The 11465-nt window shown below is 38.4% G+C and overlaps 1 long non-coding RNA gene across 5 annotated transcripts in view; it reads right to left on the reverse strand.

Annotated features, from left to right (window-relative positions):
* The window catches only part of LOC149222719 (uncharacterized), a 138248-nt gene extending 127536 nt beyond the window's left edge, over positions 1-10712 (reverse strand). Inside the window, exons 1-3 of one of the 5 annotated variants that reach the window (XR_016248920.1) lie at positions 10250-10712; positions 9888-10159; positions 8755-8880 (exon numbers count right to left, since the gene is read on the reverse strand). This is a non-coding gene — a long non-coding RNA (uncharacterized LOC149222719). Of the gene's footprint in view, positions 1-8586; positions 8881-9887; positions 10160-10249 lie in introns of those variants that run through there. The other 4 variants (XR_016248918.1, XR_016248919.1, XR_016248922.1 and 1 more) reach the window with 4 other exon arrangements.
* Between the last annotated feature and the right edge of the window lie 753 nt (positions 10713-11465).

An 11465-nucleotide genomic window follows, 5' to 3' on the forward strand; every position in this document is an offset into this window, starting at 1 on the left:
ATATCTGAATGATTTGCCATGATCATTCGGGCAGCTTCCAAATTTTTTGATTTAAATTATAATGCCCTATATGGACAATTATGTTTTTATATGTAAATATTATGTCTTTTATTGTAAATACTCAACTATATGACATTGATTTGGATAGAATGGTTAAGCCCATTACCTGTGATTTTGCATTCTCACATGCTAATGATACAACATTTAATTTTCTTCTTTACTAATGAAAATTATGTTATTTTCTTGTGAAAAAAAAAAGTATAAAAGAAATAAACATATTTGTGACATGTACCTGAATAAAGAAAGAGAGTCTAAGGTGTGGGAGTTCCTAGTGGGGGGATAGAAAAATGGCAACATGGATGAGGCATCCCACCAACAAGACCCACTTGCCAATGTCAAGAAAGTGGTTAGTCGTTGCATAGATTCCAAGAAGCTCATATTACAAGATCACCCTGATAATGTTGTTGTGAAAAGCATGATGGCCATGAATATGAGTGAGTCCTTAGGTTTAGAAAACTTTATTAGTGACATGAGACAAATGGCACCAAGCCTAAAATAAGAGATCCATTTTTTGTCCAATGAAATGTTAACAAAATATTTTTTAAAATTAAAATAAAAAATACTTTAATTATTAATAAAATTAAACATCATAACTTGCACTGGTCAATGCTAAACTAATAACGGTCAACAGACAAATCGATTACTAGAGTGCTACCTAACAAGAACTAATAACAATAAATTTTGTTTGTTAAACAAAATTAAAATCGATCCAATATATGATTTATATATAAATCAAATACTCATGAACACAAACATGAGAAAAGTGAGATAGCAATTCACATATGTTGTTTTAATACACAAGTTAAAAAGAAAAATAATGATAATGAACACACACACACACACACATATATATATTTGTTCATAGGTTAGGTTGAACAATAAATGAATTGCATTAAAAAGCATATGCTGAACAATATTGAGGCTCAGTCCACATTCTAAACTAGAATAATGTGCCTAGAGTGACGTGTGAGTGGTTGCATATTTAAGAATATAAAGATAATCCCCATAGTTGACCCTAAACCTCCTTGGTAACATGAGTCAAATATACCATTTTTCTTAATAAAAAAACTAAAATAATGAATAATAAAAATAAGTGAAAATAAAACCAAAAGACTTCATCTTTCTATGTTGAAGACTTTATAATTTACCTTAGGTATATCATTAAAGCAAGCTACATAGTAGTGAATACCTGTCACCTAGTTTAAATATAGCTAAATTAAAGTAGAAAAATATAAAGGTTTGACAAAATGGAAGCCATGGTCAATTAAAAAAAATTGTCATTTGAAATCTTGATTTGAAACATTTTATATATATATATATATATATGGCAAGTATTCACAAATTATGCCTCTCTGTCTCTTTGAGAGAAGTAGAAACATAATTGTGAATATTTGCCTTCTACGTTTTTGGTCTATAGCAAAAAGCAAATTGCATTATACTTTTGATTTCTTTTAATTAATTAATAATTTTATGGTTATTATGTTTTAATTAATTAGTATTAAAAGTTAATTAATTAATTTAATTATTATTTGCACTTGCTCTCATAAATAGTATCATATGAATGTGAAAATGGTAGTCATATAATTATGGTCAATATTCTTATAATTTTTATGTTTTAATTAATTATTTTATAATTATTATATTTTGACTAATTTATATTAAAAAATTCAATATAAATAATATTATATAGAAATATGGTTTTTACCAAAATTTTGAGTTCAACTAAATTATTATGCACCCACCAACCACCTAACAACTCTAAGCCAACTATCTTATGGCTCGGCTCCCCTTGCATCCTGCGAGATCCGCGTCCCATGGAACCTGAAGTCTGCGCGCACACCTGCGCTCTGCCTATTCCGATCCCTGCGGACGGATCCGCAGAGGGCTCCTGCTTCTGGCTGTAGTCAGCTAGGGTTTGTTCTGCTGGCCCTCCATGGAGGAGCCGGCTCCCCCCCAGGGGTCTTCCTCCCCTTCTCCGCCTTCCGCCGCTGAAGCTTTCAGATCCTTGCTGGCCTCTCTGCCCAAGAAGAGAGTCGTGGAAGCTGCCAAGTTCGTGAAAAAGCTAGAAGATATCCCTGAGATCGCCCTCCCTCCTGAAGGTCTGATTCAAGTAGCATTATCTCTGGCGGATCGGGCTCTGGTTGGTCAGTTTACAGGTCTCTGGCCTTCCCCGAAATCAACAGAGAACTGGGTTGCTAGGAACTGGGCTCCACTGATAAAGAACAAGGTAACCTCTTACTTCCTCGGAAGAGGATATTTCTTATTTGAATTTACTGACAAAGAGGATAAGGATCTCATCTTCAGAAATGGCCCCTATTTCATGGGCCCTCAAGGGTTGTATCTAAACAAATGGACGCCAGACTTCGATCCGGCGGTGGATGTGCCTTCTGCGGTCCCGGTGTGGGTAAGGCTCCCAAATCTTCCCGTTCATTGCTGGAATTGGGACTCTTTGAAACATATCGGAAACGCTCTCGGGAAATTCATAGACAAGGCTAACAGCAAAGATCAGTACGACTGCGCCAGAATTTGTGTGGAGGTAGATCTGGAGGTCGGATTACCAGAGGCCATCAAAATAAGGGTAGGTCCGTGGACGCATGTTCAAAAATTAGACTATGAGCAGTTGTCGTTCAAATGCCGGAAGTGCCAAGTCTACGGTCACTTCGCCAGAGATTTCCCAACCAAAGGGGTAGAAGAAAAAGGGAAAGATGAAGGATGGAACCAGGCAAAAAGATCCAAAACTTCACTCAGGAAGAATGCAAACATTAATGCTAAAGTCCCCCAAGCGGGATCTGCTCAGAATCCACCCTTGGAAAGCCAAGGGAACAAATTTGAGATCCTTGGATCTGATATCATGAACACGCAAGAGACAGAAATCCCGAAAGCAGTCTCTCCGACTAAATCCATAAGCGTACCAGAGAGATCCAAAGGGAAGTTGTCAGAAGAAGAAGAGGAAACTCAAGAGTCAGAGGAATCGGAGGAAGAAGGGGAGATAGGGGAATCACAGTCTACCCCTAGAAGATCTACGAGAGGAAGGATGTCAACAAAGGAAAAAAGAGATCAAGAGACATATAAAGACAAGCTTCAGGGCAGCCAGCCAACGCTAGAGAAACTCCTAGCTAAAACCCCGAAGATGAAGAGGATCCAAACCCAGAGCTCCAAGGGAGCTCACCACAGTAAAAATAAATGATGAAGATAGTCTCCTGGAATTGTAGGGGAATGGGCTCCAAAGCCAAGGAAGAAGCTATGAATAGTCTAGTAAGACTGGAAGCCCCAGACATTCTACTCATCCAGGAGACTAAATTGGAGGACTCAGTTTTCCTCCAAACAAGCAGAAAATTTTGGAAAAAAGACGGAGCAAAAGCAACCTCTGCCCGTGGAGCATCGGGAGGACTTGGGTCGCTCTGGAATCCAAATAAGTTCTCTCTAATCTTTGAGTCCCTGAATACCCATTGGATTTTGTTAAAACTACAGCACCTAGAATCTAAGGAAATTATTTGTCTGGTCAATGTATATGCTCCTAACAATGCAGGTGAAAAAAACTTATGCTGGGACTCCATCAAAAGTTTGGCAGATCTAGAAAACTTGGAGAACATAATCATAGCCGGAGACCTGAACCTCACCCTCCTCTCGTCAGAAAAAAGAGGAGGCAGCATTGTTAGAGATCCGGTAAGAGAATCAGTAGAAGATCTCATGCAGGATTGGGATCTGATAGATATTAAGCCGGCTACTGGCAAGTACACGTGGTCAAACAAAAGGGTTGGCCCGGGTCACATAGCGGCAAGACTGGACAGATTCTTGGTGCAAAGTTCCTTTCTGCTCCTTGGTTTAGAAGCCAGATCGCATATCCTCCACAACAGCATATCAGACCATAAGCCCATCAGCCTTGAGCTGTTGACCCCTAAGGACCTGGGGCCTATTCCTTTCAAATTCAGCTCCCTGTGGATCAAAGAAAAGGATTTTATGGAAAAGATCAGAGAGTGCTGGAAAAAGCCAGTCAATGGATCAGCATTTTTTGTGTGGGAGGAAAAACTCAGAAGAGTTAAAAACATGCTGAAAAATTGGGCCAAGACCCTGCCAAATCCTGCAGCGGAAAGGAAAAAAATTCAAAGTGAGTTAGAAAGACAGCACCTGCATATTGAAACAGCTGAAATCACTAAGGATGAGTTGGAAAAGGAGGCCAAACTGTAGCAAAGCTTCCACAAGGCCTGTCTGGCAGAGGAAGAATTCTGGAGGCTCAAGTCCAGGAGCCTCTGGCTCAAATCTGGAGATAGAAACTCCTCATTCTTCCACAAACAAGCCCAAGCCAGGAAAGGTCGCAACTCCATCAACGAAATAAAAGAAGACAACCACGTTTTGAAGGATTTTATCAGCATAAAAAAGGCAGCTACAGATCATTTTGAACAGCTGTATAGAGAAGAATCAGGAGCTGAATTCAACGCTGCCCTGTTGGACGCAGTCCCTAATATGATCACCTCTAAAATGAATCAGTCTCTTGAAGCCAAAATCACGCTAAAGGAAGTTAAGGAAGCCCTCTTTTCAATGGACCCAGACAAAGCCCCGGGGCCAGACGGTTTCACGCCCAGGTTTCTCCAGGTCTGTTGGCAGATTGTAGAGAAGGAATTCTACAAAATGATACAGAAATCTCAAGATTGCCAAAAGATAGGTGGTTGTACAAACTCAGCCTTTCTCGCCCTCATTCCCAAAGAGAAAGGAGCAAACTCCTTCAGCAGATTTCGTCCAATTTCCCTATGCAATATTGGGTACAAAGTCATAACTAAAGTGATAGCCAACAGGTTGAAAAGGATCCTCCCCAAAATCATCCCGGACAATCAAGGTGGATTTATCCATGGCAGGCAATTGGTGGATAATTTCGTGCTGGTTCAAGAGGCGATCCATTCCAGTCTTCACCGAAAGGAAAAAGGTATGGTTGTCAAACTAGATCTTGCAAATGCTTTTGATCGTGTTAGACATAGTTTTTTGTTTGAGGTTTTGCAAAAAATGGGGTTCGGTCCAAGCTTTATCAAGTGGATTAGAGCCTGCATCTCGGAGCCATGGATTGCCCCATTGGTGAATGGAAGGGCAGCTGACTTCTTCAAAGCCACTAGAGGGCTGAGGCAGGGGTGCCCCTTGTCTCCTCTTCTTTTTGTTCTTCAGGCCTCTGTTCTCAGTTTCTATCTACAACGAAAACAACAAGATCAAGACATAGCTGGCCTGTGTATAGCTAGAGGGGTCAAAAGCATCAATCACGCCCTCTTCGCGGATGACACTATTTTGCTGGGGGCCGCAACACCTCATTCAGCGTCCAAATTCAAGGAAGTCCTGGAAGAATATTGTAAGGTCTCGGGCAGTGTTCTAAACAACGCCAAATGCCACATCTACAGCTGGAACATTCCTGCCTCAACTGCGAGCTCCATTGCTCGCTGCCTGGGTTTTGCAATCTCAGTCTCATGGTCTTCTTTCAAGTACCTGGGATTGCCCATCTTTCATTCAAGGGCGTTGAGTAAAGACTGGCTGCCACAGTTAGACAAATTTAAATTAAAATTGCAGGCCTGGGGGTCCTCCTGGTTAAACATAGTAGGGAAATCAGTCCTCATAAAATCAGTGCTCAGCAGTCTTCCCCTATTTAAATTCTTAGTCCTATTGGCACCTGTAGGAATCATAAAAAAGATGGAGGACTTAATCAGAATTTTTTTCTGGAAGGGAGGTAAACAAAACGAGAAAAGAATTTCTTTGGTAAATTGGGATACAGTCACCAGACCATTTCAGGAGGGAGGTTTGAATTTTAAAGATCTCAATGCCCAAAACTTAGCCATGGGAGCCAAAATAATTTGGAAAATCATAGCTCCAAATCCTGGCTGGGTGCAAATTGCGTTATGGAGAAAATACTTCAGAGGACCGAGGACTAGATGTCTAGATCAGCCCAAGAACAAATTCAACTCTCCTTTCAGCAAGTTCATCAGCAAAACCAGTTCGTTGATAAGGAATCATGCATTCTGGATTCCAGGCAATGGAAAGCGCATACATATTTGGAATGACAGCATCCTTAATAGACCCCCACTGGCAGAAGCAAGGAGCATGCCTGAATTGCAGCGCTGGATGTCAGAAGCCAACATAAATACACTGTGGGATCTTTCAACATGGGAGGAAAATGCGTGGTTGGGTTGGAAGCAGCTCGCAGTTCCTTCCTATCTACACCCTGACCTGAATACGCTAATCACACATTTGCATGGGCTCGCTCCATCTCAAAAAAACAAGCATGATGTGAGAGGCTGGGGAACAAGTCGAATAGGCTACTCAGTAGCCCAGGGCTACGCCAAATGCCTCGAGAGGCCCCACGTGCCTCCCAACCCTGCTCCCTGGATTGGCATTTGGAGAACTCCTTCAATCCCCAAGGTTGATCACTTTTGTTGGCTCCTCTGTCACCAGAAAATATTGACTGAAGACAGACTTCAGAAAAGGGGCTTCTATGGGCCGTCTAGATGCTCTCTATGTAAGGAAAATTCAGAATCTGCTCTCCACATCATGATTGAATGCACATTCGCAACCTCTATATGGCAGGAGCTCCTAGCCTCCTGGAATCATAAATTCACCTTCCCAACATCAGTCCCAGAATTATTTGCGAGTTGGATGACCAAATACCCAGGCTGTCCTCCAAAAAATAAAACAGTCAGATCAGCATGGAGTGCTTTACCAAAGTTCATCAGCTGGAAAGTATGGCTGGAAAGGAACCGAAGGATTTTTCGAAATAAGGAACAGGATTTCAGATTAGTGGCCAACGCAGCAAAATGCCAGCTAGTTGAGTGGCTGGAAGATAAAGGGGATGACACAAACTTAAACCAGCAGGACATAGAGCTAGGATCTGCTCTTAACTTCAAATTCCCAAAAGCAAACAGCTCTCCTTCTCCTTGCAAAGATTGGCAAATCAAAAAAAATGAACACGAATTCCAAATCTGGATGTCCAATCAAACCCTTCCATCTCTCTTCTTCGATGGGGCTGCTAAAGGGAACCCAGGTACTGCGGGAGCCGGAGGTATTATCATGAATCCAGACGGAACAGCTGTGCATAGATTCGCTTGGGGATTAGGTCACTCCACAAGCATTCAAGCGGAAGCGATGGCCCTCTTTCAAGGAACCAAATTCCTCAAGGAACTGGGCTGTAAGGAGGCAAATGTCTTTGGAGATTCCCAGGTGATCATCCAAGCCTTGGCGAACAATTCCAACTCAGCAGACCTGCAGCTTGCAAGGATAATTTCAAGGATCAAAGGTATGACAAAGTCCATGAAGCTGAAGTACTTCCATGTCTTGAGAACAAACAACAAAGAAGCAGACAACGAGGCAAACAAGGCAGCTCAGCTAGACGTTGGTTCCCTTCTCAGAGACAACGAAATTCTTTGGGATCCAATTCCCTAAAGTGAAATGTTTTTTTGTCTCCTTCTTCATCAGTTTGTTTGTATCTTTCACCTTGGGAATTTAGCAGCAGAAACTCACTTTGTTAAATGTAAAAAGAAGAGCCTGTTAAGAGTAGGTGGCATAGTTCGCTGGCTGAAAAGTCATGCAGAAAATCTACCCCACCTTTGTAACCGAATTTATGGCTTTTGGCCGCCCAGTTAATGAAAGCTCATAACCGTTTCTGTGAAAAATAAATAAATAAATATCTATATATATATATATATATATATATAGAAATATAAAAACTATTAACTTAATTAATTTCGTTTTAATTTATATAAAATGTAAATTTAAACTTAAAAGATATATAATATAATATAATATATATATATATATATATATATATATATATAATTTATTGGAAAAAACATTAATTAGGTTAGGTATCACATTTAATTTTCTGGGGATACTTTATATGTTGAATTTTAGGCGGGTGAAGATTTAGATTTGATGTATCAAATGTATTTAATATTAAATGACAAAGGAATATGTGACATAGTGGTACGCAGGGGTTAAATTTGACGGGTGACCCTACCGTCAAGGAATTTTTTTATGACGTTTTTATTTTTAAACTGCCCATCATATGACTTTTAAAATTTATTTGTACAAGTTTCATCTAATTTCAAATTGTACTCATAATTGTTCAAATTTTTCATTTTTTGTTGTACAATTCGGCTCAAGTCTCATTGCTACACTTTGTTTTGAGACCTGCTGATCAAATTTTTCTGCAAATTTTCCAGATTGTTCAAATGTTCTGATTTTTTTTTGTTTAAAATGGAAACACTGATAAAATAGATGGGAAATATATATATAATTCACCTTATTAATAAAAAATAGAAAAATAATAAATCTACAACACTTCCATGCTTCTTACATTTTTAAAAAAATGATAAGCCTAAATATACCTCTTACAAAGAAAAATTTGAATACCTTAAATAAATAACAATTATTTAAGAACGGCATATATATAATATTTTCTAATTTAATACATATAAAAAATAAAAATATTATAAAAAATAAACAAAATAAAATTTAAATCATTTAGTTTACCAACAAACCACCACAAAAATGTCTACATTGCTGTTTAAAACATCTTTTGAAATAATTGAGATCAAAATTCTGAATAAAGTTTTCTCTATATTCTTTATATTATCTCTTAGACCTTCAAATGCTTTCTGAGCAAACAAATAAAACTGATATTTTATAAATGCAAAGTTACTCTCCAGTAAAGGATCTTGAAATTACCAGTGGCTCTGAGTCTGCGGTTCTTGTATATTGTCACAGTCATTGTACTCGCCATGCCCACTGCTCCGATTTGTTCTGAAATGTTGGAATCGTTTTCTACTTGAGTATCCACTACATTAAGAAACCCTGCAGCAAGGTCCCAAAGCTTGTTTCAATTGAATTATAGAATTTATACATTTGATTTAAGATTTTTGTGATTTATATTAAATTTTGATAATAAAAAAATTATTAGTCACATTACAAATTGTTTTATTAAATTACAAATTCTATAACCTGGATTTTAGATTTTTATAATTTATATTGATTTTAATAGTCTTTCAAATTAACCAACAACTTATAATATAATTAATCTGAAAAACTTTATAAAAACCCTATATTTCATATTTAACATGGATAATCATTAAATGCAGAATCCAGATTACTCAAGTGAAATTACAGAAAGGCTGAATTTGTTATTCCCTGTGAACGTACAGTGAAATCACTGCTAAATCACTACCATCAAATTTCAATTGAATACTTTCAAGACACTCTGGCATTTGCTCAGCTTGCATAAGGTAATTTCTCAAACTACTCGGCCTTTGGTCTTGCGGCTTCGAAAAGCACTAGCGTTCTTGGTATGGCACATGTCATTTCCTCATTTCCCCGGACCATCATGCCCGCGAATCGCGATATTTTGTCCGATTCTTTCTTTCGGTCAAAAATCTAAAAAAAGCAGTTTAACTTTTTTAATCTTTTCAATTGTTTGTATGAACGAGTCTAACATGGTTGTTCGTTTCCAGGAGATTTTTTTATTTTATCATTAACCATTTAATTATAAAAGTATGGGATTTCTTGATTAAAATACTGAATACATATATACAGTCATTAATAAATAAATTAACATCAAATATAACTGTATAATGAAACTCAAAAATAAATTTGACACCCAAAAACAATGGCTTCACCTTATTATTTAAGAATTAATAATAACCACAATTTCAAACCAAAACAAAAACAATCATTTCACCTTATTATTAAGGACTATAAATAGTCATCCCATAGATTTAAAAGGAACTCTACATAACGATGAATCTAATTTTGTAAAAGCAAATTCTAAAATTAAAAATACAGAGAAAAACAACTATATCTCCAACCTGTGCGGAAAACTACAGGTTCCATCAATCAAAATGATCTGCACGCGGATTTCTAAATGAAATTGTGCGAACAGGCGCAACCGTCTTTGTCCTCTGGACGAACAACGGCAGCTTCCCTCTCTACCAACAACGCAACGACAGCTTTATGATTTCTGTATCGATTCCCCTGCTGCTTCTTCATACAGATAGCTTTAATTACTCATCTACTTTGGCTGACTTAATGCTTTAATCTTATGAATTACGAATCTGCTACATCGCTAGGTCCAAGAAATCTTGAGATTTTATGGAAGCCGTTAGTCTTTGAAATGAATAACGCAGAAGAAAGAATAAAACAAAACGTCATAGATTCGCCAAAATCTAACCTGAAAGAAGCCGGATCAGCGCCGAATTCCGTCCGATATACTTTAGATATCGCCGTCTTGAGCCTAAACCGGCTATACCACAGACAACCTCCGTTATTTGCTAAAAGCAGCCACACTCGGTCGATCTTTGAGGTCGAAAGCACAGAAATCTTTGAGGTCGAAATAAAGAGGAAGAAAAGGGGAATTTCAGATGCACAGTTTCTCCGCTTTGGGAGCTAAGAACGCAGAGAAACGCGCAGGATTGCTCCTTCTATAGGCGATTAAATATCCAAAAAGATGACAGAGGAGGGCGGCAAGCAATGGATCGAGACCAGTCGGAAGCAACCTGTGGACAAGGACTCTTCCTTGCGAGTCTGTAACTTGTTACTTAAGTTTCCTGTTTCCATATCTTTCCATATCTTGGACACGCGGGCCGCGGTAGTCTGGTACTTGTATTTGGTAAGTTTACAGTAAATGCTCCAGCGATCAGACGATCCTAATAAAATCAAGACCCCACAAAATTTATTTCCATTCGTGAAAGTTGGTGGACGGCGGACGCATTTGTAGTCTCTGGGTAACGGAAGTTGCAATGTTAAATATATATAACAATTATTAAAAAAAACTTAAAACTTTCCATTTTCAAACATGCCCGTCATATTGACGGTATTAAAAATTAATAGCAAGTTACCCCTGACGCGGATATTTGAAATTAGAACGTATTTTACGTGTAAAAAACCTAAAAACGGGCATACGGGCGTCAAATTTAACCCTGGTGGTACGTGAATCGAACAGTACCCAACTGATAACCACTACCACCCTCGAAGGACAAGATCTACAGGTTACTTGATTATTTGAATGGGTTATGGGTGTCACAATACCCAATGCAATATAAAATGGAGTAGTCTTTAACGCGACTTTTTGAAAGCCTTTCTGGCGATTTTTTCCTGTGAAAATCCGGCAGTAATTTATTGGAATCCAAGTTTGATAGCTAATTTCTGCACAATGAAACCGTCCCAGGGTTTTTCAGGGTGCTGAATCCGAATATGCAGTTAAAAAACCATTTTAACTGCAACAAATCATGATTTCATCTCAATTTCTTCCGCCGGATTTCGTCACCGGAATCTCAAAAAGTCGCATTATAGACAACTCCATATAAAATTCGTGTTTTCCCATAATTTGTTGAATCGAACAGTACTCAGTCGATAGCCACTACCACCCTCGAAGGACAAGATATACA

The sequence above is a fragment of the Pinus tabuliformis genome, chromosome Q (assembly GCF_031772625.1).
Source record: "Pinus tabuliformis cultivar Carrire ecotype Pingquan chromosome Q, CPIR1, whole genome shotgun sequence".
Lineage (NCBI taxonomy): Eukaryota > Viridiplantae > Streptophyta > Pinopsida > Pinales > Pinaceae > Pinus > Pinus tabuliformis.